Source organism: Procambarus clarkii, chromosome 90 (assembly GCF_040958095.1).
Source record: "Procambarus clarkii isolate CNS0578487 chromosome 90, FALCON_Pclarkii_2.0, whole genome shotgun sequence".
Taxonomy (NCBI): domain Eukaryota; kingdom Metazoa; phylum Arthropoda; class Malacostraca; order Decapoda; family Cambaridae; genus Procambarus; species Procambarus clarkii.
In genome coordinates, this window is record NC_091239.1 from 15,330,003 (window position 1) to 15,335,512 (window position 5,510).

Genomic DNA, 5,510 nt, shown 5'->3' on the forward strand with positions numbered 1-5,510 from the left:
GTCTATTGTACTGTACAGTAGTGTGCCGTTGGGTGTTGTGTATGGTACGGTACTGTACTTTAATGTAATGTATAGTACTGTATTGTAGCGTACGGAAGTATATTCTACAGTACTGTAATGTATAGTAGTGTAATGTATGGTACCGTACGGAAGTGTATTGTACTTTGTTGTACTGTACTTGTAGCTTGAATAAGTATTGTTAATATTTAATCATTAAAATAATACTTAAATAATAATAAGTAATCCAAAGTCATCATTTGTAAGTGTAAAGTCAAACATTGTTTCTCATAGATGTGTTATATGTATGTTTCTCATACATTGGGTATACTTATGGGTGTATATATTTGAGTTGCAATATATAATTGTCGTGAATGACTAGAGTATGCAATTAGGTGTAGCGGACCAATGAGAGTAGAGCTTGCGAGAATGTGACGTCAAGTGAAAAATCGAAAGGTGATTGGCTGTTGAGTCGACTTGGTGGGTGAGGCTCGACGGAACGTTATTTTGACCCCAGTATTGGCATAGTTGTGGTGTACAAGTTAGTGTTAGGGCGTGATGTTACTCTGAGCTGGTACCCCGTTACCCTTTGGGGTCGCTAGGGCTGACAGATCCCCTAGCTTACACTCATATTGTACACCCGCAAAACGCCAATACATAGGGTCAAAAATATATAGTTTACTGCTGCCGTATATATACCCTCTTGTGGGAGTCTATATATATAGGCAGATAATGTTATTCCTGATCCCTAATCAGTATTTATATATATTTATAAATTTATTGAATTGTAATTTGATTTATTTCAGCGGTATTGTTATTGAACGAGGCAATGGTTGGAAGATGAGGCATCGCGTGAAATGAGGAGAGTGGCGAGTTAGGAATGTGGCAGAGACACCCCCATTGTGATGGAACCAGTGGTTGAGCGATGATTGAAGTCAGACAGTGGCGAGCAGAAGTTGTTGGCAGATGTGCTACTCGAGTTAGCCGATATGGAGGTGAGAGTTTAAGGCAAGTAGTTAATGAATACCTAGTTTAAGTTATAGGCATGGTAATATTTGATTAAGATAGGCTAAAGTGAGTGAAGTGGTTAATAGTATTAGCTGCTCCGAGGGTGTCAATGCCAGAGGTAACAGCTGCAAAACGCTTTGACTATGGAGGTTTGACGAGTGTTTAGAAGTGTAATTTGAAATGAGGTACATGAAAATAGTATAGTGAAAGTACAGGTATGATATAGGGATGATTGAATAATTGATATTGATAAGGGGGTCCCTGCCAGAGACGCTTCAAGTTACGTGTTCGTGAAGAGTTGTCAGTGAGTGTCGGCGTAGTCTTATAGAATGTTCGTGGGGATAGGTTGTAGGTTCGGTCACTTTACTACAGTGTAAAGGTGGGGGTGTTTATAAATGTGTGGGGATTTGAACGTCACGTTGATGCGGCGTACAGTAGTTATTCAACTAGAATGTGTTTTGGAAGTTATGTGACAGGAAGGTAGGTTAGAATTAAATAATGTTGACGTTATGAAAGATTTAATAATGAAGTTTAAGTAACATCGTAAGTTTGGTATTTGTTGGGATATAATAATTGGTTACTTTTGTCAACGATGACGTGAAATTAAACATGTAATGAAGTGTAGCATGTTGGCGTGAGAATTTGCTGCAAGTAAACAAAGTAATGACTGTTACTTGGTAACGTTAGCCTCGTAATGGAAGTACGTAAAGTGTTGAACCCCAGCTTACACAGGTGTTTAAGTACTCACTTTACGTGGCCACTAAGGCCAGTGTACCGGGCCTAACGGAGTCGTGTATATTGAAGCGGCACCCACTCGATGTCTAGGTAAATAAATGTAGGTGATGAAGATAGGGCGTGGTGGACGTAGATATGCGGCATGCAATAGATAAGTGTGTGGGTTGTGGACTACCAGAGTTGGACATTTATGTGGCGAAACAAGTGTCAGTTTGAGGACTACAGCCTATAAGCGCCCAGATATTGGTGTTTTAATGTAAAAGTAAAGAGTGAACACTTTAAAAGTGGTGTAAGAATCACAATTATCAACTAAAAGTTTACTATATTTTGGGTGTAGGATGACTTCCAGAAACGTTAAGAATACTGAATAAGTGTGGGTAGGCTTTGGCCTCAGTTCGCGCGTTGTTTCTTTAAAATGGATTTGTAGTGCTGTTCCCCCTCCCCCCCCCCTCTTCCTAATCATTTAATTGCCACTTAGGTCACCAGACCACTTGAGTACATAATTGTTAATGTATGAAAAGGGGGGGGGGGTGGAGTTGAAAATCCGTTGGCTTGACGTAGACATATTGAGGTGTAGGTTGTTTGACGTAGAGCTGCTAGTAAGTAAAAATATTCCGTTGCTTATTGTAAGTAAATAGGTTTATAATGTTAATGATAGTGCATAAAATAAGCGTGACTTCAATAATAGGTCGTAAAATGAATGTTTGAATTATTCTCAATGATATGGATGGAATGTAAATGTTACGGTCACTTAAGCCTCACATTTCCACTCAAATTTACTCGTGGCAGTAATTATTCAATAATATGTAGGTGGGTGGCGATGGTACAGGGGGGGGGGGTGTGGGAAGGGATATTGATGTGTTTTTAATTGTGTAATGAGGGATAGCGCGTGTTGTAATAGTATAGGCAGAATTGAAAGGAACATGTCGGGTTTGTTCGTCATTTGGAAATGTAAGTTTGTTTAACTTGAGTTTCAGGTATTGTTGGACGGGTGTTGGTTGTCGTGTGTATCAATAAGTCTATTGGTGTTAATTGAGAAATGTGTACTTGGACGGGATGTGTGTGGGTGGAAAGTTGTCGGTTAATGTGTGGCGATATAGGTACTATTAGTGGTAGTTATTGATGAGTTAATGTTTTGTAGCCAGGACTGTAAGATACGAAATGAGACGGTGAGGGGGATGGTAATTTTGCGGGATGACTAAAGTGGAATAATAAAAAAAGTAGCGCTTAGCACTGGAAATGTGTGTACAGTATAAGAAAAAGGGTGACTAATGTATATTTTGTATAAATTATTGTTTGGGGGGGGGGGGGGGTTGTCATGGTAAGTTATAGGAAAGTAGCACTCGTCGGAGGTGGAACATGTGTTGCTATGTATTGTTTTCTCGTGTACCAACTTATTAACACTAACAATTTCGATTTGAAATGTTAGAGGTTGAAATATAGAATGATTGTTAAACCATTTTCTCTCTCAAATCGAAAATCATTACATTTTCGTCATTGTTCATAGATGGTTGTAGGGCATAATAGGAAATGTTTGTTCTGATAAGTTGATCGATATTATTGATATGCAGGAGGTGAGCGTTTGGAGAGGTTTTGGGTTTGCGGAAGAGAACGATGAAGTATCTATTTGTGGCGACACCGGGAGGGGTTGAAAGGACGAGGAACGGCAGGGTCGAGAGTAATGGAATAGGGCGTGACCTTGAGGCGAGTCTGTTAATTTAAATATCTTAAAATCTCCCCCGCCCCCCCCCCCCCCCCCTCTAACAATTGTTAGGTAGTACATAACACTTAAATCACCACGTGTTGTAAATATAAAACGTGTTGTACGCATGTTGTGTAGTTTGAGCATTATAGGTGATGAGACCCAGAATGAGTAGACGGAACAAATATTGATATTATAGTTGAAAAGTGTTGAAGCCTTGAAGTGTGTGTATGCGAATGGTAGACGGTATTGCTCTAGAGGCATAGATGGTGAAATATAGGTGGAGGCGCTCACACAGTTGGCTGACAAGAGATGGTTAGATGGCAAGAGGGAGACATCGTGTGAGGTAGGTGGACATGGATGTTTGTTACATCGTTATGAATGTCCCATTGGATAGTTTCCTTCAGGCGTTCCTGTGCATTATGGTATGTTCCCCACCCCACCTCCCCCTACCCCACCTCCCCCTGTGTAGTTTATAGAAATGTTGGTGTATTTGATATAATAATGGTGATAATGAGTGTTTGTATTTATCATTATGAACATTGTTATCCTATAATGTCGTTTCGCAGGCGAGAGGCTTGAGTACCCGAGACGTGGACAACATGGTGTGTAGGTACTTTCGGGAGAGACCTGCAAGTGTTGAAGGTGGAAGTTGACGTGTTCCATACAAGGTACGAAAGAATAAAATATGATGTAAATGTTTATTGTAGTGCACAGTCGTTGAGCATATAGTTTGATGGTTAGATATGCAGTATGTTTATTTATTAAAGTTTAGTATAAATAATTGAAAGTGAAATCCATGAAATGTTGTTTGGGGGGGGGGCTGGGGTAAAGACGCGTCGTTACTCTGATCATAGATGTCAGTAGATGTGTGAATGGTAAGTGAATAGTTGTGCCGCAAATAATGGACAATTTGGGAATCATAAATGAATACATAGTTGTAGGGAATAAAGTTAATATGAAATATGGAGTGTATGGAAGAAAGTAGGTATATAAATGTAATATGATAAAAGTGAGATAAATAATGAAGTTAATATTGATATAAATTTAAAGCAGACGTTAATGTCGTTGATCCTTTAGTGTAAAAAAGAAAACAAGGTTAAGGTTGGGTATTTGTAGAATATATATAATTGGAACCTAAATATTATAATCGATAGGTTTTTGAATGATAGAATAATAACCAAATATATACCAACCAAATATATAGGCAATTGTTGTTTTTTAGATTGTGGAGATCATGGTTTATTGGTAGAGGAAATCGTACCCAGCGGACTTTGACGTACAAGGGAAGCAGAGGCTGATGTGCAAGAAGTGTTGAAGACAAGGATGACGCGACCCACACCGTGAAGAAGTGAAAGGAGTTGAGAATTGCGAAGATATGAAGTTACATTAGAGAAATTTGGTCCTGAATGAATAATGTGTACACTAGTAAAGATGAATGTGAAATGAAAGTTTAAATTTCATTTGTTAGGTGGAAGCGGAGTGTGTTAGAGATGCATTTAATGTTGAGATCATAATGTAGTCGTGAGCGAGAAGAATGTATTTGTTTTGGCCTTAAGTAGTATGTCCTGAAACAGTGTTCCGATGATAGATGGGCCAAAATGTGTTTGTTGTGAAACCCCCTCACTGTGTTGCTTGTCACCGTGAGGGGGCTTGGTGTGCAGCTGCCGGAGTGTGATGCTCTGTAGGTCAGTCCTCTGTCGTTTTACAGCCTTATGCTCCTGCTGCTGCCTTTACCGCTTTTGGTGGTGGCCATAACTGTACTGCTGTTATTTCGTTCGTCCCCCTAGTTGTTTCGTCCCCTATGCATTGTTCTGATGGCAGTGTTGTTTGTTGGTAAATGTTATACAGTGTGTTCCATTTATCTCTCTGGAAATGTCCCTGTTTTCCTTACTGATGTTAAGCACCTCCTGGACGCCTTGGCAGAGGCTTTGGTGGTTGTTTGTGAACTGACCGGTCTCGGGTGTTGTTGTGACAAACACCCGAGAGCGTGTTTTGGAACCGTTCGTCGTCGCTTTGTTTATCTGTTGCGGATTTTGGTGAGGCCAGTGGTGTGGACTCGCACCCT

General features: G+C 39.9%; 1 long non-coding RNA gene across 3 annotated transcripts; it reads left to right on the plus strand.

Annotated features, from left to right (window-relative positions):
- Nucleotides 1-485: 485 nt before the first annotated feature.
- On the plus strand, nt 486-5,296 carry LOC123746601 (uncharacterized). 3 transcript variants are annotated; one of them, XR_011225888.1, is made up of 5 exons: nt 486-659; nt 804-992; nt 3,312-3,444; nt 4,012-4,113; nt 4,668-5,296. It is a non-coding gene; the product is annotated as an uncharacterized lncRNA (long non-coding RNA). The 3 variants fall into 3 exon arrangements; XR_011225889.1 differs by having other exon boundaries at nt 486-1,005; XR_011225887.1 differs by having other exon boundaries at nt 486-992.
- The last annotated feature ends 214 nt before the right edge of the window (nt 5,297-5,510 follow it).